The 23,288-nt window shown below is 31.9% G+C and overlaps 1 protein-coding gene across 1 annotated transcript in view; it reads right to left on the bottom strand.

Moving 5' to 3' along the window:
* Nucleotides 1-9,642, bottom strand: part of LOC129967124 (receptor-type tyrosine-protein phosphatase N2-like) — a 595,790-nt gene extending 586,148 nt beyond the window's left edge. Inside the window, exon 1 of the mRNA XM_056081809.1 lies at nt 9,230-9,642. The gene's annotated coding sequence lies outside the window, so the exon portion shown is untranslated. The remainder of the gene's footprint in view (nt 1-9,229) is intronic.
* Between the last annotated feature and the right edge of the window lie 13,646 nt (nt 9,643-23,288).

The raw sequence follows: 23,288 nt of genomic DNA on the forward strand, positions 1-23,288 counted from the left end.
AAAGAAATGAAAAGCAGTGGAAATTGATTAATTAGAGCATCATTTACCCAAAATTTAAATAAAAAACACTGGCTAAAAATTCTTATATTACTGTTTTGATTGAATGTATTGCACAACAATTAAGTTCTTAAACTTATTCATGATTTAAAAATGTAATTGTTTACAATCACTGAGGACACAAAATGTGGATGTATTTAACTAACGAAAACAACAAATTAAAATGACTTGGCAAAAATTCGAATCCCGGACGACCGCTAATAAAATAGATAATCGATTTATCCAAGATCCACTGTAATAATAAGGAGTTAATTATTGAAGGATGTTTAGAACCTGGTAGTAGCCTTATAAGTCGCCGAATTCTTTTCCAACATGGAACTAGTTTCTGATTAGAAAAAGCAAATGGTGACTATTCCTTTGTTTAATTTCGCTAAAGGTTCAGGATAGTTACGATGTTAAAAATATCTCTTTAATCTCTCTATAAACACTTAGAGTCAATATATTCCAAATTACTTTACCAAATGTTGTAATCCGGAGAGATATCGCCAAATTACCCAATTTTCAAGAAGTCCTGCTTAAAGATGTCTCTAGAGTAGTGTAGAAAAAGAAATTCAATTCAGTTCAGTTTATTCGGTGGTTTGTTACAGTGTTTCTAGACATAGTTATCAATAGAGAGAATTCTGGTATTTTACATAAAAGAAATAATGTTCATAAAAGTCAGAGCAAGATATGTTATTCTAGCATTAAATACATAAAAAAAACTTAAAAATTATACAAAAAAATTGAAAGACTTTATGTAATATCAAAAATATATAAAATTTCTTTAAAAATACTGTTTTACGAGACGTTCTGAATGTTCAATGCATATGTATTCCAGAGAATGCAAATTTTAAATAGAGAAAAGTAAATAGTAATTTTCCCTTTTTTTCCAAGGAATAGATTGTTATTTATAGCTGCATAGTAGTGTGACAATAGTTATAATTTTCGGTTCCCTTCATAATATAGAGATTAAATTCCTAAAACAATCTGTGGTCTGAATAATGTAATTTTTAATACGTAACAACTGTATTTTATAAACTAATGCTTTAAAATCTCACGAATGAAGATGTTTTGATGATTAAATGTAATTCGTTGAGTTAAACTTCCAATCAAATTTCTTTCTAAAAGAATTTTAAACATTTTTTACTCACAGAAAAATTTTTATAGTAAAATTAGCGAAGAAAGAACTTAATTTATATGAATAAGTCCTAAAAAGAAAAAAGTAAGATGTGCAGATTTTTAAGTATGATTGGACATAAATATTAGAAACAACATAATTAAAATTTGTGTTTATTTCAAATAAATTTAAAGAAACTTCAATACACAGAAAATTTCGTTCATCCATTGTAGATAAATAGCATTCTTAAAGTTTTCATATCGAATTCATGTTTAAGAAACAATGTTTTCGAAATACCTGCTATTAGGAAAAATATTAAATGAATTGAAATTCATACAAAATGTATCTTATATTTCGAACCTTCTTTATATATATAAGAAATTTGGCGAATTTCATTTTGAGATAGTTTTTAAAAACTATCAGTTATATTTTTTTCCGTAAAAAAATTTAAATAATTCACAAATGCATTTTTGTTTTTAAAAATATAGAAAGAATATGAAAATAAATCCTCAATTAAAATCAAAGTTAAAACTGTCATTTCATCTCTTATTACTAAGTAATTCTCTCACTAAATTATAGTAATTTTTTTGTGATTCTAAAGATGTGAAGGAGATAAAATGTTGAATATTTGTATTTAAATCATATGAAAGAAAAATAAGAAAGACTTATGTTAGCTGAAAATAAATGCTTTCTTCGTTAAAAATAAAATAACTATTGTCTCTACACTGCACTCGAAACTCAGAGGAGAGTTGCCTTCAAAACTTAGTCGAAATTTGCTACTATGTTCGCCAGTATCATTCTAGAATCACCTTTTTATATTCTTATAACACAAAAAGGAATAAATAGTAAAAAAATTAAATGCCAAAAAATTAATTTTAACAAATTTTAACATTTATACCTCTCTCAATTCGGAGAACGCATTATGAGTTGTTCTGCCTGTTTATGAATAAAGTAATTCAAAAACGGTATGAGTGAGACACATGAAATTTGGTGCATGGCCCTTAAATTAAATTTGTGTATTTCTATCAAACTTTTAACAAAATTCCCTAAGAGAATTTTTTTTTTGTTTTTTGTTCGAGTACAGGTGATATGCTAACTAAAAAAAAAAACTTAAGAACTTGGTAGATCCAATTTGATGCATAATTTTATTAATTAGTAAACGATCAAATTTTGAACTATATCAGCTTAGAGTGTTAATCTGTATACCCGAGTTTATGTAATAGTTATAATTCAAAAACAATATTATATGCAAATTTTATTATTGTAACTAAAGTTGTATACCTGTATCAAATTCGGGTTTCAATCAGACGAAAAAGAACAACAAAAATGCGTTTTCAGTTCACTACGAAATATGAAACATGCGATTGACTCTTATCGTATGCAAGGTTCAGAGATAGGCTGAATACTTCACTTGTGTTGCCACTCTCCCTTCTTGCAACAATCTTATATCCCAAAACAATAAAAATCAGGAAGCTTATCGGGATCATGGCGTGGTCCACAATTTGCAGCTTTTCTATGGAGGAAGAGGTTAATACCTTTTATTAAAACATGTATTATCCCTCCCGCATAGTCATATAGGAGACGAAAATAAGTCCTCTTACAGAAATTGCCATCTCCTTGGCATAGGGCTGCCGAGTGATTCTCAAAGCCAGGCCTTTATTTTTCTTCCGCTTATAAAAGTGCTAACCTTAGTAATACAATTTATCTCCCCCCCCCGCTGTTTTGGTTTTAAATTTAATTAATTCACGATTGCAGAGAACGTTTCCATAACGAGATATTCCGGGATAGGCAGTCAGCTTTAAATAGTTCTATTCTACAAGCATATTTAACAACTGATTTTGAAATTAGATTTTTTTTTTAACATTGCAATATTATTTCTCTAAATATCATTGAGGCATAGAATAAAATATCATATTCGATTGTTGTTTTTTCAAAACTTATCGACTGATGTAACGAAAATGCTGACTTTAGAAAAATTGGGTTTAGATGATACACCCTTCTCCATGCCCTGGCTTTCATATTGTCATTGACAATTAAGTAAAGATAAAAGGAGGAGAGAAACGCCATAGAATTCAATGCAGACAAAGCAGAAAAACAAATCTTCATATTGTGTTTCAGTAATAGAAATCTACTTACTTTTCTCTTATTAATCGCAGATAAATTTATTACTTTTTTCTTTCTCCAACTAAAAAAGTCAGAGAAAATTTTATAATTCCATAAACTTGATCAAATTACTTTATGGAAATTCTTAACATTTGAGTCGGTTGCGAAAAATTAGACTAGAACTTATATTACAGTGTCTCTCCAATTTTAAGTGATGACGATTAGTTGAAAAAAATAGCTGGTATTTAGAATGCCGGTTTGAAATCAAATTTTAACTGAAGAAAAAAACAAAACAACTCTTTAGATCATCTTTCAGTAACAGAAGCCTTCCTACTTTGCCCTTATTAATGGCAACTAACTTATCACTACATTTTTTGTTTCTCGTATGATGAAAAAGATCAGAGGAAGTTTCATAATTTCATAAATTTGATCACAATATTTCATGGAATTTCTTTATATGTAATTTAGTAGCAAAAAAGTAAATTAGAAATTATGTTAAAGCGATGATGATTAGTCGAAAAAAGATGGTTGATACTTAGAAAGTAGGGTTGAAATAAAAGTTACATGCCCACTAAAACTGGCTGGCTACTTTCCTATTAATTTCTCCCATTATAATTTCGATTTTCTTTGTATAATACGAAACAACACATAAAAAAGTTAAAATTTATAACAACACTTCTACTAAGCAAATTCGACAATCACTTTCAAGAAAAATATTATGCATATTAGGTAGTTTATGTTTAATCACTGTAAGTGTAAGCATACACTCCCTTAAAAATTTATAACAAATTTATTTGCATCGAAATCGCCATATATTATATATCCGCAATATATTATTATATAAAAACATAATATATTTCAGAAGTGAGAGAAAGACGATAAGTCATTACAAATGCAATCACTAAGATGATTTTTTTTTTAATTTGAAGGTGCAGTAGAAATTGTACTTTCTAAATTGAATTTTCCGAATTTTTCACCTAAAATCAGAATTATTACAACAAAACATTCCCTCTGTAACGTACCCGTCTTCTTCATATAGGGAAAAAGATCAAGCGTACATTATAGGAAAGTATCTAATAGTGATTATTGTTTTCATATTTCATATAAGCATCACATGCTTAGTTTATTAATTTAACTTTATGATTTTCTGAATAAATTCTTTAACCTCCCAGTAGGCGCACTGTCTATACCAACATGAAAAATCGCACATATTTCCTAGATAAGTTATTATAAAATAATAGGTTTTTAAGAGGTTATTATTTAAATTTGTTTCCAACTGTATAAATATTAAGAGCATTTATTTTAAGTAATTTTTATTTAAAAAGTAATGGGAACGTTATAATCATAAAACAAAAACAATATAAAATGATCAAAGAATTAACTGAATGGCTTGAAAATAAAATAAATGAAGGTGCTAGTATCTTAATTGAAATATTGACATTTGTAATACAAAACTTTAAAAAAACCATAGAAGATTAAAAACAATTAAAATCTAGATATAAGAAACAAGAAGTTAGTTTCATATGCATTTCATTGCTGTAATCCAAGCAAATATGCTTAGAATATTCCAAACAGATAAATTACTGCAAATAATTCAATTAAACTTGTGATGCTAGATGCCAGTCATTTTTCAGATACGAGTCTTTTTTTACTTGTTTACGCAAAGTTCACTTCTTGGAAATATATTTTTTTTCTTTTCTCCTCAATACTTTTAGTTTTAACTAGTTTTATAAAAAATTAAGATGCCATTATTTGAACTTATTCTTTCATAAGATTGTCAGTTATTGTGAGTTTCCCTTTTAAGTAGCGTTTCCTTATTGTTAGTTGAAAGGATAATTTAATTGATTGCAACTACATTATTTTTAAAACAATTTTTCTAAAAGAATAAATAAATGCAGATAATAACGAAAAAGTATTACGATAATCACATGGGCTGCTGAAATATGAATAGCAAATTCGTAGAGTTCTATTAACGCCTCGAATTTCAAACTCTAATAATAAGTTCGATTAAAGGAACTGTAACAATGGCAAAAATCATGTTTTCGTAATTCACTGTGATAAAAAAAATACCAAACAGAATTCTTTATTTAGTGTATCACCCACAAGCACCAGCTGAAAAGTTTTAAAACCCATAAAAAACAAAGAAACGCACAATGCATATTTTAAAATAATTGATCCAGAATTTGATACAAACCTATAATTTTGATCTAAAATTCCTTTAACGAATTTCATTGATTCAACTATTATATCTGAGTTATAGCGTTTGCATGCATTCAGATGTGCAAAAAGACACGCATACACAATTAAATCAGAAATATGAGCTTTTCGGATTTAATGAAATTCAAAGCGTGAAAATTCACCATTATCTCCAGTGTTGACCATTGTCACCATTATCTCAATTTTCGACAATCACAGTTCTTTCTATTTCTATAATCCATATTATTAAAAAAGTACAAAAAAAGTATAAAAAAATTTTCAAACTCTAAAATAAAATATTATTTATGACAATTGACAACAGGCTATGAGACATAATCTCAATAATTTTTAATTATATATTATAAGTAATATATTTATTTTGGAATTATTCAAGTAAATTAAGGAGTGAATACTCTGATTTTTGCGTAATAAAAGATGGAAGGCAAAGATTTTACGAAGATAGAACGAGTCGAAATTCTCAAATTTTAAAGTCCTATTATTAGCTTTTAGCTTATTGTCGTTAAACTGCATTCGAATAGAATTTTTTTTTCTCGTAGACGAAATATAGCAAAAATATTGTTATTGTTAAAAAAATGTTAACTCAAGATTTTGATAAATCCCCACGTTTTAGACATCCGTAAATTCGAAAAACACACTTTCGACATTATTTCTGTTGGTCTATCGACCGGTCACTCAACAGTCTGCATGTCTGTCTGTACATGATTATTCAATAATTCAAAAATGTTTTGAACTAGACAACTAAAATTTGATACGATCAGATTTATAGATTTTTATCACATCTTCAAAGAAACATGAAATTACCATTCACATGAAGTCTATCTTGCTTTCCGATTACAAGTCAACTGAATAACTGCAAACCGCAAAGAGTTGGGCAAACAAAAATGATGTAGATTAAGTGTACAAAAATTGATACATAGATTTGGCATCTAAAATACAAATGCTTATCAAATTTTGAATTAAATTCGTCAAACGGTTGATCATCCATTGGCCTGTACTTTCACATGAATGTAAACGCAGTGACTTAAATCAATGAAATTTGGTACGTAATGACTACAACAATAGTTCTATATCAAATTTTAGAGTCAATCGGCCATTCAAATTTTGTAGTCAAAAGACGAAAATGCATCAGTAATTTAGTCACATTTTCTGACTATTATTCAGTTAAACAATGCAAGGAATTCGTGACCTAACCCAAAGTCCACACTTTTATATGAAGAAGTGGTATACGACTTATTGGAAAGTATGCGAATAAAATTTGGGAAAGGTAACTCACTAGTTTTTCATCCATTTCAAAAACATTAAAAGTATAAAGAATTATTTTAATTCTGTGCAAAACAATATGGATATTATGTCGTTATTGTTCACAAATCCAGGCAATTCTTTCAAGAGAATTGTGCCATTAATAATCGATTTATTTTAATATGCACAAAGTGTGGGCAGATGTTTATTCTTACTCCGCCGACGTGTGAGATAATACGTGATATAAATGGAATTGTGATATAAGCGTAGGAGTATCAGATGGTCTTGAGGAAATCCTAGATTTACCAATGCATCGTAAAACCTTGCAGCCCTTATTATGATTCTATTTAAGGCGTAATGAAATATAAGAGCAATTTTCCTTATTTTCGTAATCTATGCTACTACATAAATCCGAGACTGACATTTTCAAATGAAATAGAAACATCATGAAAAGATGGATTACATATTAAATCATTTTTAAAGGTCATCACTTCAGCAACAAATGAATCATAAATTTCAAGCATTAGGTTGTAAATTTTTCATTCAAAAAAGTTATTTTGCTGATAGAGATACATATAATTACCTGGGATTACCTCAAGTTTAAGAAGGGTTTTCTTTTCAAAATAGACGGTATTCATCGAAATGTCCACAAAATATTCTATTACGATAATCTCATAAAATTCCATTTTCAACCTTCGACAACATTTTATACAAAAAAAAATGATTATCTGTTAAATTTTAACAGAATTTTTATTCTAAGACAGCAACGTTGTTGTATTGGAAATAAAATATATGAGTCAAAAATATGAAAAAAATTACAAAATGTTGATTTACATTATTCATATTTTAAAAGAAACATTATTTTAACGCATATATTTATTAATAATAAAAATGAATGTCCTTTTACATGTGAGAATCAGTTAAAATTTCATATGGCCATTCACTGCAACTTCTTGCATCTATTAAATTTGTCAAGACATTTTAAAGGATGTTTCTTGAAATTTTAATTATAATGTTAATTAAAAATTTAGTAGTATCTTAGAAATTTTAGCTAGTACTAGTAAAATATTACCCCATCAATTAAGTTTTACACCAATTTAAATTATAAAATATTATCTTTTCAATGATTCCAATTCAGTTGTCAGTCAATTCTTTTTGAATTAAAAATGTAAAAAATCTTTACTTATAGTTTGCAAATATTCTGGCATTTTTAGCTATCATTTTCGAAAAGAAAAAACTGCTCACAAAAGTAATTGTGCGGCTAATACACAAAAAAAAAATGTCTTTTAAAAATAGTTTAAGTATTCTCCGAATTTCTTTCAGTTTAACATTTTTTTTAAAAAACATATGCATAATTTAATACAATACATTTCCTTGTTGCAATAAAATTAAATGCGTTTCAATTGTTAATACAAATGTTCCTCTTCTATTGCTTAAATCTAAGGAATGCAAATTTTTCTTATTTTTTCATATTCCCTGTTAAAACTTGAATGAATATTTATTTTGTTTCATCAAATAATTTATTGAATCTAAAATTCCCTGTTTTATCATTAGGAAAAATATTCGGTAATCAAATGATTAAGCTTACACTTTCTGAATTTAACTAACTTGCGATTGAAAGTAAATCATGCCTAGCCAATTTAATCAATTACTTTTTTTGCATAAGAAAGTCAAACTGGCGCAGACAATGAGCAATTAGACTAGATAATACGGACAGTTATTTAACCCCATTAGGACCAATAATACAAACTATGAACAAAATAGATGAAAAGTTCAATAAGAAAATAAGAATTCAATGTTTATCATAGTTTGAAATTAAAAATCGTTTTTACTGGAAAACCACGAATATTAAATTGCGCATAAGAGATTCAATTAAAATAAAAATTATTTTGCATGAATTCTTTTTTTAATTAATATATTTCAAGGCTGTAAAACATTTTAAAATCATAAACATAAACATTAAACTATGAGTAGGAAATTCAATTAGAAAGAAACAAAAAACACTACTTCATATTACGTAATTTTTTTTAAGTATTTGTTTCTCTTGATTTAAAGTTTTAATAATTGCATTTTCTCTTAAGTTTCAAATATTGCTTCTTTCAACTCTCAGAATTTTTCGAATATATTTCTACCCACATTTATTTATTTTTTTATCATTTTTAAAACTGTCTACATATCTATACATGAATTTTCTATTACTTTCGACAAATTATTATTTCTATAAATTATATAGAATACTTGCCAAAGTATAATGTGATTAAAATTAAACGGGCGATATTTAAAGGCTCCAGGTTTACTAAATAAATTCAAATAAAATTTCAAAAATATGTTACATAAATCGTACAAAATATGTACAATCAAAATTTGTACAGTACAATTGCAAAATATGTACAGTCGAAGAAAATATCTATAAGCATTTTGAAAATTTCGGCTAAAAGATGGCACTGTAATAAAATAAAAAGATGAATAATAATGCAAAAATAAAAAAGAAGAACAGTGTTTCATTTATTTACTCACCTGTACGCTTTATGTGCATCCGTGTCAGTCAACAATATGTTGATAACATCCCACTGCGTTATGAACAGCCACACGCAATATAGGTAGGATTCAAAGAAACTTGGCGGACGACCCCGACTCTCAACTCCTTTTCAATAGTACACACAACAGAACAATACACAGCTAAGAATTATAAGGGGTCAGATCAGGTGAACTTGTTACCCAGACAAGAAGTAAAGTAAGCAAAGATGGCAGACTTGTCTTGGAAGTTAACTTGAATCGCATTCTTTACCGGCTTACTGTATAATAAATTGTTATATCCTGCATAAGCTCTGTATTGATCATTTTTCTTGCTTTAGAGTGGGGATAATACGGTCATCAAAGAATCTGCTGTATCGCTAACCTATGGCTGCACACCTAACAAAACATCTTGACTGCGACCCCTTCGAAGAAATGAGAACCTAAAATGTTCGGCCTGAATATATCCCATGATGTACGTGATATATAGTGAATGTTGTTACATTGCATGAAAATTATTGAAACTCCACTGTATCCTTTTCTATTTGGTTATAACATCTTTTAAGTAGAAATATTTGCTTCGTCTGTCCATCAAATATGCGATGGCTAGTATTCATCTACTTGCAACCTTCCTTGCCAGAAAACGCATAACAAAATCAAGACTTGTATAATGATTGCAAGACATCACGACGGTTCAATAGTTACATTATGTGCACCTTGTAAGGGTAGGACTTTAGAAGGGCAGGACTTCGTCTGTCCATCAAATATGCGATGGCTAGTATTCATCTACTTGCAACCTTCCTTGCCAGAAAACGCATAACAAAATCAAGACTTGTATAATGATTGCAAGACATCACGACGGTTCAATAGTTACATTATGTGCACCTTGTAAGGGTAGGACTTTAGAAGGGCAGGACTTCGTCTGTCCATCAAATATGCGATGGCTAGTATTCATCTACTTGCAACCTTCCTTGCCAGAAAACGCATAACAAAATCAAGACTTGTATAATGATTGCAAGACATCACGACGGTTCAATAGTTACATTATGTGCACCTTGTAAGGGTAGGACTTTAGAAGGGCAGGACTTCGTCTGTCCATCAAATATGCGATGGCTAGTATTCATCTACTTGCAACCTTCCTTGCCAGAAAACGCATAACAAAATCAAGACTTGTATAATGATTGCAAGACATCACGACGGTTCAATAGTTACATTATGTGCACCTTGTAAGGGTAGGACTTTAGAAGGGCAGGACTTCGTCTGTCCATCAAATATGCGATGGCTAGTATTCATCTACTTGCAACCTTCCTTGCCAGAAAACGCATAACAAAATCAAGACTTGTATAATGATTGCAAGACATCACGACGGTTCAATAGTTACATTATGTGCACCTTGTAAGGGTAGGACTTTAGAAGGGCAGGACTTCGTCTGTCCATCAAATATGCGATGGCTAGTATTCATCTACTTGCAACCTTCCTTGCCAGAAAACGCATAACAAAATCAAGACTTGTATAATGATTGCAAGACATCACGACGGTTCAATAGTTACATTATGTGCACCTTGTAAGGGTAGGACTTTAGAAGGGCAGGACTTCGTCTGTCCATCAAATATGGGATGGCTAGTATTCATCTACTTGCAACCTTCCTTGCCAGAAAACGCATAACAAAATCAAGACTTGTATAATGATTGCAAGACATCACGACGGTTCAATAGTTACATTATGTGCACCTTGTAAGGGTAGGACTTTAGAAGGGCAGGACTTCGTCTGTCCATCAAATATGCGATGGCTAGTATTCATCTACTTGCAACCTTCCTTGCCAGAAAACGCATAACAAAATCAAGACTTGTATAATGATTGCAAGACATCACGACGGTTCAATAGTTACATTATGTGCACCTTGTAAGGGTAGGACTTTAGAAGGGCAGGACTTCGTCTGTCCATCAAATATGCGATGGCTAGTATTCATCTACTTGCAACCTTCCTTGCCAGAAAACGCATAACAAAATCAAGACTTGTATAATGATTGCAAGACATCACGACGGTTCAATAGTTACATTATGTGCACCTTGTAAGGGTAGGACTTTAGAAGGGCAGGACTTCGTCTGTCCATCAAATATGCGATGGCTAGTATTCATCTACTTGCAACCTTCCTTGCCAGAAAACGCATAACAAAATCAAGACTTGTATAATGATTGCAAGACATCACGACGGTTCAATAGTTACATTATGTGCACCTTGTAAGGGTAGGACTTTAGAAGGGCAGGACTTCGTCTGTCCATCAAATATGCGATGGCTAGTATTCATCTACTTGCAACCTTCCTTGCCAGAAAACGCATAACAAAATCAAGACTTGTATAATGATTGCAAGACATCACGACGGTTCAATAGTTACATTATGTGCACCTTGTAAGGGTAGGACTTTAGAAGGGCAGGACTTCGTCTGTCCATCAAATATGCGATGGCTAGTATTCATCTACTTGCAACCTTCCTTGCCAGAAAACGCATAACAAAATCAAGACTTGTATAATGATTGCAAGACATCACGACGGTTCAATAGTTACATTATGTGCACCTTGTAAGGGTAGGACTTTAGAAGGGCAGGACTTCGTCTGTCCATCAAATATGCGATGGCTAGTATTCATCTACTTGCAACCTTCCTTGCCAGAAAACGCATAACAAAATCAAGACTTGTATAATGATTGCAAGACATCACGACGGTTCAATAGTTACATTATGTGCACCTTGTAAGGGTAGGACTTTAGAAGGGCAGGACTTCGTCTGTCCATCAAATATGCGATGGCTAGTATTCATCTACTTGCAACCTTCCTTGCCAGAAAACGCATAACAAAATCAAGACTTGTATAATGATTGCAAGACATCACGACGGTTCAATAGTTGCAATATGTGCACCTTGTAAGGGTAGGACTTTAGAAGGGCAGGACTTCGTCTGTCCATCAAATATGCGATGGCTAGTATTCATCTACTTGCAACCTTCCTTGCCAGAAAACGCATAACAAAATCAAGACTTGTATAATGATTGCAAGACATCACGACGGTTCAATAGTTGCATTATGTGCATCTTGTAAGGGTAGGACTTTAGAAGGGCAGGACTTCGTCTGTCCATCAAATATGCGATGGCTAGTATTCATCTACTTGCAACCTTCCTTGCCAGAAAACGCATAACAAAATCAAGACTTGTATAATGATTGCAAGACATCACGACGGTTCAATAGTTGCATTATGTGCACCTTGTAAGGGTAGGACTTTAGAAGGGCAGGACTTCGTCTGTCCATCAAATATGCGATGGCTAGTATTCATCTACTTGCAACCTTCCTTGCCAGAAAACGCATAACAAAATCAAGACTTGTATAATGATTGCAAGACATCACGACGGTTCAATAGTTGCATTATGTGCACCTTGTAAGGGTAGGACTTTAGAAGGGCAGGACTTCGTCTGTCCATCAAATATGCGATGGCTAGTATTCATCTACTTGCAACCTTCCTTGCCAGAAAACGCATAACAAAATCAAGACTTGTATAATGATTGCAAGACATCACGACGGTTCAATAGTTACATTATGTGCACCTTGTAAGGGTAGGACTTTAGAAGGGCAGGACTTCGTCTGTCCATCAAATATGCGATGGCTAGTATTCATCTACTTGCAACCTTCCTTGCCAGAAAACGCATAACAAAATCAAGACTTGTATAATGATTGCAAGACATCACGACGGTTCAATAGTTACATTATGTGCACCTTGTAAGGGTAGGACTTTAGAAGGGCAGGACTTCGTCTGTCCATCAAATATGCGATGGCTAGTATTCATCTACTTGCAACCTTCCTTGCCAGAAAACGCATAACAAAATCAAGACTTGTATAATGATTGCAAGACATCACGACGGTTCAATAGTTACATTATGTGCACCTTGTAAGGGTAGGACTTTAGAAGGGCAGGACTTCGTCTGTCCATCAAATATGCGATGGCTAGTATTCATCTACTTGCAACCTTCCTTGCCAGAAAACGCATAACAAAATCAAGACTTGTATAATGATTGCAAGACATCACGACGGTTCAATAGTTGCATTATGTGCACCTTGTAAGGGTAGGACTTTAGAAGGGCAGGACTTCGTCTGTCCATCAAATATGCGATGGCTAGTATTCATCTACTTGCAACCTTCCTTGCCAGAAAACGCATAACAAAATCAAGACTTGTATAATGATTGCAAGACATCACGACGGTTCAATAGTTGCATTATGTGCACCTTGTAAGGGTAGGACTTTAGAAGGGCAGGACTTCGTCTGTCCATCAAATATGCGATGGCTAGTATTCATCTACTTGCAACCTTCCTTGCCAGAAAACGCATAACAAAATCAAGACTTGTATAATGATTGCAAGACATCACGACGGTTCAATAGTTACATTATGTGCACCTTGTAAGGGTAGGACTTTAGAAGGGCAGGACTTCGTCTGTCCATCAAATATGCGATGGCTAGTATTCATCTACTTGCAACCTTCCTTGCCAGAAAACGCATAACAAAATCAAGACTTGTATAATGATTGCAAGACATCACGACGGTTCAATAGTTGCAATATGTGCACCTTGTAAGGGTAGGACTTTAGAAGGGCAGGACTTCGTCTGTCCATCAAATATGCGATGGCTAGTATTCATCTACTTGCAACCTTCCTTGCCAGAAAACGCATAACAAAATCAAGACTTGTATAATGATTGCAAGACATCACGACGGTTCAATAGTTGCATTATGTGCATCTTGTAAGGGTAGGACTTTAGAAGGGCAGGACTTCGTCTGTCCATCAAATATGCGATGGCTAGTATTCATCTACTTGCAACCTTCCTTGCCAGAAAACGCATAACAAAATCAAGACTTGTATAATGATTGCAAGACATCACGACGGTTCAATAGTTGCATTATGTGCACCTTGTAAGGGTAGGACTTTAGAAGGGCAGGACTTCGTCTGTCCATCAAATATGCGATGGCTAGTATTCATCTACTTGCAACCTTCCTTGCCAGAAAACGCATAACAAAATCAAGACTTGTATAATGATTGCAAGACATCACGACGGTTCAATAGTTGCATTATGTGCACCTTGTAAGGGTAGGACTTTAGAAGGGCAGGACTTCGTCTGTCCATCAAATATGCGATGGCTAGTATTCATCTACTTGCAACCTTCCTTGCCAGAAAACGCATAACAAAATCAAGACTTGTATAATGATTGCAAGACATCACGACGGTTCAATAGTTACATTATGTGCACCTTGTAAGGGTAGGACTTTAGAAGGGCAGGACTTCGTCTGTCCATCAAATATGCGATGGCTAGTATTCATCTACTTGCAACCTTCCTTGCCAGAAAACGCATAACAAAATCAAGACTTGTATAATGATTGCAAGACATCACGACGGTTCAATAGTTACATTATGTGCACCTTGTAAGGGTAGGACTTTAGAAGGGCAGGACTTCGTCTGTCCATCAAATATGCGATGGCTAGTATTCATCTACTTGCAACCTTCCTTGCCAGAAAACGCATAACAAAATCAAGACTTGTATAATGATTGCAAGACATCACGACGGTTCAATAGTTGCATTATGTGCACCTTGTAAGGGTAGGACTTTAGAAGGGCAGGACTTCGTCTGTCCATCAAATATGCGATGGCTAGTATTCATCTACTTGCAACCTTCCTTGCCAGAAAACGCATAACAAAATCAAGACTTGTATAATGATTGCAAGACATCACGACGGTTCAATAGTTGCATTATGTGCACCTTGTAAGGGTAGGACTTTAGAAGGGCAGGACTTCGTCTGTCCATCAAATATGCGATGGCTAGTATTCATCTACTTGCAACCTTCCTTGCCAGAAAACGCATAACAAAATCAAGACTTGTATAATGATTGCAAGACATCACGACGGTTCAATAGTTACATTATGTGCACCTTGTAAGGGTAGGACTTTAGAAGGGCAGGACTTCGTCTGTCCATCAAATATGCGATGGCTAGTATTCATCTACTTGCAACCTTCCTTGCCAGAAAACGCATAACAAAATCAAGACTTGTATAATGATTGCAAGACATCACGACGGTTCAATAGTTACATTATGTGCACCTTGTAAGGGTAGGACTTTAGAAGGGCAGGACTTCGTCTGTCCATCAAATATGCGATGGCTAGTATTCATCTTCTTGCAACCTTCCTTGCCAGAAAACGCATAACAAAATCAAGACTTGTATAATGATTGCAAGACATCACGACGGTTCAATAGTTACATTATGTGCACCTTGTAAGGGTAGGACTTTAGAAGGGCAGGACTTCGTCTGTCCATCAAATATGCGATGGCTAGTATTCATCTACTTGCAACCTTCCTTGCCAGAAAACGCATAACAAAATCAAGACTTGTATAATGATTGCAAGACATCACGACGGTTCAATAGTTACATTATGTGCATCTTGTAAGGGTAGGACTTTAGAAGGGCAGGACTTCGTCTGTCCATCAAATATGCGATGGCTAGTATTCATCTACTTGCAACCTTCCTTGCCAGAAAACGCATAACAAAATCAAGACTTGTATAATGATTGCAAGACATCACGACGGTTCAATAGTTACATTATGTGCACCTTGTAAGGGTAGGACTTTAGAAGGGCAGGACTTCGTCTGTCCATCAAATATGCGATGGCTAGTATTCATCTACTTGCAACCTTCCTTGCCAGAAAACGCATAACAAAATCAAGACTTGTATAATGATTGCAAGACATCACGACGGTTCAATAGTTACATTATGTGCACCTTGTAAGGGTAGGACTTTAGAAGGGCAGGACTTCGTCTGTCCATCAAATATGCGATGGCTAGTATTCATCTACTTGCAACCTTCCTTGCCAGAAAACGCATAACAAAATCAAGACTTGTATAATGATTGCAAGACATCACGACGGTTCAATAGTTACATTATGTGCACCTTGTAAGGGTAGGACTTTAGAAGGGCAGGACTTCGTCTGTCCATCAAATATGCGATGGCTAGTATTCATCTACTTGCAACCTTCCTTGCCAGAAAACGCATAACAAAATCAAGACTTGTATAATGATTGCAAGACATCACGACGGTTCAATAGTTACATTATGTGCACCTTGTAAGGGTAGGACTTTAGAAGGGCAGGACTTCGTCTGTCCATCAAATATGCGATGGCTAGTATTCATCTACTTGCAACCTTCCTTGCCAGAAAACGCATAACAAAATCAAGACTTGTATAATGATTGCAAGACATGACGACGGTTCAATAGTTACATTATGTGCACCTTGTAAGGGTAGGACTTTAGAAGGGCAGGACTTCGTCTGTCCATCAAATATGCGATGGCTAGTATTCATCTACTTGCAACCTTTTTCATTAGCCGATAAACAGTGGAATGCTGAAGCAAGCAAAATTTTTATTAACAATACTTTTTTTCTACTTGTTCAGTCATGTATGTTCACTGCGTTTTGATGAGCTGTTTTGACCACAAGAATCTCCTTTATCGCAATATTACATGAGCTATGCATATGCATACAATTTAAGCAGTTAAGTGCCCTCTATTGGCAAGATTTCAAACAATGTTGTTTTTCGATGTAACTACTTTTGGCCGTATGATTTATATAGCATTTATTTAAAATTTTATCCGGGTCCGTTCCATTAGAAGTGTAATTACAGCCATCTAAGTACCTTCAATTTAATTTTAACAACCCTGTATTATTAAAGCATCTCATTAAACCCTAAATTGAATTTTATAAATATTTGAGGAAATATGAGTATTTTTAATAAATAAATTTTAACTGCTCATTTATTAGCTATAATTCTATTATGTTATTCATTATTATTTTCACAAACTGTTTTGACTGTCCATGAGAGAACCCAATTACAATTCAGTTAAAAATACCTATGGGATTAAATGGAATATAACATTCGTCATGATATGGACTCGTGATAGGACTTTCCAGTTTTCCTTACAAGAATGGGAAGATATTTCTGTAAAAACACTCCAAAAACTAATGTTAGCATTTCTCGAAAGTTAAGAGTTGTCTCTGAAACAAATGGTAGTACCACATATTACTAGTAACTGGAACATTATATCTGTAGGATAAGCAAAACATAATGGTATCCTAATTCTTTTAATTATATTCTAGATCAAGTTAGTATTTTTAAAATTCTAATATTGTTGTGAATAGTAATGAATAACATAGCAACATTTTCTGTTCATTATGAAATCTGATTTACTGAAATTTAAAATATATACATAACTTATAAATATGAAATGCAATTTAGTATGTTTCTAAACTTTTATGAAATTAATTTAACTATGCCATGATTCGAGTTTAAAGAATATCAAACTTTGTGGAAAAATCCACGTAATTTAACTTCTTTTCAAGAACATCTGAAATTCTGTTCAATAAAGCATCCATCTATTCCTGAATCTTAATGGTATTCAATGGGTATTTTTATATACTTTGAGAAATATATTTGATTTTAAAACTGTAATGCTATATTTCGCGTATGTGCAGGGGAAAATTCATTTATTAAATATTATCATATATTACCAAATATTTATCAAATATTACCAAGATTTATAAAATTCATTTTAAGCTTTAATATAATGTTTAATAATACTTTCTACGTATTCTGCTGGTCTCGTATGATTCGGATAAAACCTCAGCATTTTATAGCCAAAGGATTTATGGAAGAATTTAAAATTTTGTTATTAAAACATTATAATTTCCGGAATATATATATGCCATCTCTCCACAACATACATTGAAGTGTTGTTAATATCATATAAAACCCTTTTCAAAAGCTTCGAATCATTATTTGTGAAAAAAGGTGAGCCCAAGATCGTTTTTCTTTCATTAATTTTCATTCGATTCTCTAAATAATTCTGTGGCAGAAGCTTCACCACAAAATGCACCCAATAACAGTGCCCATTTTATAGCGAATTATACATTTTTATCGCTTTATATGATCGAAGTTGAAAGACAATTCTTCTCTTTTCTTGAAGATATTTGGAGAATGCTTAAAACCGAAAGTACCTGGATATTTTTGATCACATTGTGTTATACTATGAAGCTTTTATTATTTTATTTTTAGATAATTTTTTTATTCCATGGTAATTATTTTTTTACTCTTTTTTTATGTAATGATTTCACCCTTCATTATTAAATTAATAAACAATGTTAACTGATTATACATCGCAAAGCATGAAAGCTAATATCGGGAATCCAATTTGTAAAAACCGAAATTTTAAAGTTTTCGTCTTATTATATCTATTAACAATTACTCTTGTATAAATTATAAGATTTACAGCTATTCACAGCACATATTTTATTGAATATTATTATGAAAATTTAATATTTGTTTTAAATATGATAATAATTTGACACATTGTGGCTCTTCGATGTGAGAAATCTTAAAAGGATTTTATAATTTCCTTTATAGAATAAGAGTATAAATTGTTGCTTGCACGATTATTCTACAAGGTGTCTCATAAAATGTGCAGCTTCTAATATTTGCTGATTCGGAGAGAACACGTCAAGACGAGTATTTTGAAGCATAACAACTAGGGTCACCGAATGTAGCGTCATAGTCTAATTAATGTGTGAAGCTTGTGTTATGAAAACTTCAAGAAAGAAGGGGAAAAAAACAAGTGAAAATCAATGTTTATTGAGAATATTCAACACAACAGATTTTCGAAATGTTGGTGGTTCGAACAAATGAAGTCTGGAATAGAAGTTCGCAATTGTTTTCTACAAAACATGTGTTCCAATTTCCTTGACCTCAGTTTCAATTGCTGCTCTCAAGTAGTCCGTTGTTGAGGGCTTTGTGAGATACACAGTGCCTTTCAGACGTCCCAATAAAAAAAAAGTCGCATGGGTTAAGATCCAGGAAGTAAGATGGCCACTCTATAACATTGTCTGTTTTAGTAATGGAATTCAATCCGATCAGTCTATGGTGAAACTGTTCCGCTAAGAGAGCGAAGTTTCGCTGAGTGCAATGAGATCTTCCATAAACCAATAATCGTTTATTTTTCTTACGTATTTTTGATCATTGTGCCGCTGTTTATGTTGTGGTGACCATAGTTATTTAAGGAAACTGCCATGTTGGGCTATCGCCGTATGCATCATAATTTGGAATACAAACTGTCGGACTGGTAATTAACGTTTTTCGTTTAATTAGATTATGAGGTAATTCGGAGACCACACTTGTTATACATCAAATACCCATCTTGACCTGTTCTATCCGACTCGGTAAATATTAGACATTACATACTTTGTGGGGCACCCTGTATCTCCAAATATTTTAATTTCTTTCAAAATATCAAAGAAATGCATGAAGAGTAAATGTATAAAATGTATAAAAATTTGCGACAACGACAATGAATCAAACAAAAAGGTGTCTTAAAATTCATCTCCAGACAAATCAAATTAATTTACATATTATATAATAATTTGAATTTTTCTGTTAGTTTAAGAAAGATGTAAATAATTGATCAGAAGAATGACGATCATTTATCTTTTTCTCCTTATACTTATTCAGAATACATTAATATTTTTCTATGGCGACTCGTTGTTATGGCATATGCACAATGGCTTCGAAATGGGAACCATTAAACGCTGCCATGTGCACCTGTCATATTTATAATGTCTTTTGTTGTTAAAATTAGATACTATTATGTAGTTGGAAACATGTCATCATTTTATGAGTCGGTTTAACGATTGCACGCTCTGTTTCAGTGCATATAATTTACCGCAGAAAAGTGAATAAAATGAATCCAATGCAAAACTTTGTTTTTGCACTTTTCATAATGAAATAATTAATATAAGGAAAATAACACTAGAATTCCTTGCCTTTTTTTATACATTATTTGTCGTTTGTCATTTATATATTATAGTCTTTTATTTGTTCTAAAACTGCATCCAATTATTGTATAACTTACCATTATTATAAACAAATTTAAATGATCATAAGGGGAAAATATTACATTACGTCGCTAAAACTGAAATGAATTAAAATTAATTAAGAATATTATATATAATTTTCTGATAACATGTAACAGTATTCTATTTTTAAAAAAAAATCGATACAATCAACTTTCTAAATCAGTTTCAATCATACTTTAATCCAATAATTCTTGTTGTGAAATGTTTCTCTTTAAAGGATTTGTATATTTCGAATAAAGCAATTAAATAAAAAAAATGGGTTTTAGTTGAATGTGTGTCCCTGTTTTCTAAATTGTTAGTTTAGTTTTATTCTATTAAATGTATTATTTTGACGATCTAAAGTATATTCATTTCATTCATTATATTAATTATATTTTCATTTGCATTATTTTTTATAACTTTCTCATATACGGAATATAGAGGAAGTATTGTAATCGTCAAAAAACTCGAACACTAGATTTTGACTAATATCCACATTTCAGGTCTCCCAGAATCCGAAAACACATCTTCAGAATTATGTCTATCTGACTTCGAATACGCTCACTCAAAAACACTTTGACCTTTGAAATTTTGTATACGGAATTGTTATCAAATTTGCAGATTTTTATCAAATTTAGAGCAAAAACCATTCTGTCTGTCTGGTTGTTTGTTCGAGTTGAAGTGAAATTAATAACAACAAAACACAAACAGCTACATAAATAAAATTTGGTGCACAGTTTTAGCATCTAAAATATAGATATTTATTAAATTTTGAACCAATTCCATCTTTAAATAATCGATTATTGTTCGATATTTTCGTTTGCAGTACAATAACTAATAAATAGAAATATATAACCTATAAAATTCGGCTCATAACCTTGTGATTATGATTGTAGTTTTATGTAAAATTTTGGTATCTACCAGTTAGTAAAAAGCATGCAAAATATATTTTCTCGCGATGGATTCAACTAAAATGCTAAACTAATACCATATATCTATAATTATTAGTTTTTCATAGTATTGAAAAAACCTTTCATAGTTTTTTTTTTCAATACTATGAAAGATGTTTCTGCTTAACCCAAGGTCCGCAATTTTATTCAAAAAAGGGGGATAAGAAATTTATTAGAGAGTAGACGAGAACGTTTCTGTGAGACCACTCCGGCGGATTTTTTTTTTTTTTTTTTTTTTTGTCTTTGTGCCGCATAATTTAGTTTGTTATTCTAAGCAATTTTCAATAATAAAGCAATTTGTCTCCCCGTTCATTTTTATCACCATCTAATGAACAAGTACTGAGAGGAAAATCACAACTTTATATTTATTATCTACAAATTTTCATTTTTCTTTATAAATATTTTAGAATTAATATTTATTGATCAATTCAAAAAGAAAATAAATCCAAAATTTAAGATATTTTTAAGGATTTACCAAGAATATTCTAATTCACCAAATCCACACATGTAACCTTTATTTTTTCTGTTTATTCACATTTAAAAATCGACTGCAGAAATATCTCAATCTCCGATATGAAACCTACAAAATGTTTACAACTTTTATCCAAAAAATAATAGCCTCTATATCCAATAATCCTGTCTTTAACGATAGCTACTTCTCTGCTCCAGTTCACATAAAAAAAAAAAGAATCTCAAGGGCGTTGTCAGTTGTTCCTGGCAGTTTTTCCCCTAGAGACCAGTGGTAATTTGCTAGAGGCTCCTTGCCAGATCCAACACCCGGAGCTTATCAGCAACTTCGGATTATCTACGGCAAGAGAGAGGAAATACAGCAGTCAGAATTTCACATAAATTCTTTTAGTGAATGTTTAATTTTACTCAAAAAGTATTTATTAAATTAGACAAATGTTGTATTTAGAATAAAATAAGATTTGTTTTTAGATATGAAAGAATTTAAAGAGCCATTAGCATTATCTTCTTCTATAAAATTCTAGAAATTATATTAGTTTTTTTTTTAATTCTACATACTGATTTTGTTCATATCTATTCTTTGTCGTGTTGAAGAAATTTAATTTACTGAAACCCGATAACCTTACATCAAAGGAACATTTATTCTCGTGCTTCAAAGCTTATAAGCTATTCCACCAGCACAAAAATATTTCATGATGATGATTTCTAAAATGATTTCAAAATTTCTATCTGATTTTATGTTGATTAAATCAATTTATTCAGTGAGCAACTTGTTAAATTTTTTTTTCTTTCTTAAATTTTCTTCTGTAGAGTGCAACTGTTATAAGCATCGGTATTGAATAATTCTCAGAATGTTAAAACATAAGGGAGCGAGAAATAAATTACAACATTTTCTGGCTCTTTTTTTTTACATTTTAAAATTAATTTTGATTATATAAGTATTACTCTTTTTTTTTAATACTTTAACTATTCATTGATATTATGTATTAAAAAAAACATCCAAAAACTTGTTGATTTTAGCATCAGAAATATTTTTTTTTTAAATTTGGAAGTGCAATTTTTTCCAGAGATGGAGCACGTTCTAGCAGATATGGGAAAAATAATAATAAGAAGGAAAAACAATAACATTTGAATTTTTTTCTTTGCCATTCTTTAATTATTCATACTTAAAGATTTGGTAATTATTATGCTTTGGCGTTGTGATAATCAGGAATGGTAAGTGGTTTGCAATAAAATAAATATAAAATTTTTCACCCGTATAACTTATAAATCAGTCTGCATCAGAATTTCAGTTAATGAACAAATGATAGGCTGTTTTTTACAGTAAAAATTTTGCAATCTGCACATTGGGCCCTTTGCCTAGTAGCAATGTAACAGTTTCAGAGCCGGTGGATTCTTAAGTTCCAAATTCTGTACTACCCAAGACCTTTACAAGATAGCTTGGTATGCGCCAAATCATTCAAGGACAAATATCCTTCATTTGTGTGGCACATGAAAGGGAAGAGGAGAGGGGAGTAGATGCATCCCAAGTACTAATTATATGATCAAAATTACGTGATCTCTCTTAGAGGAAGAGATCTGATCTTTGAAAGTGTATGTTGATATTTAAAGCAGAAAGCATAAGTGTATAAATCAAACAAAACTCCATATAAACCTCGCAATTTGTAATAAACCTCAACTTGCCTGATTTC

The sequence above is a fragment of the Argiope bruennichi genome, chromosome 4, assembly GCF_947563725.1.
Source record: "Argiope bruennichi chromosome 4, qqArgBrue1.1, whole genome shotgun sequence".
NCBI classification, from domain to species: domain Eukaryota; kingdom Metazoa; phylum Arthropoda; class Arachnida; order Araneae; family Araneidae; genus Argiope; species Argiope bruennichi.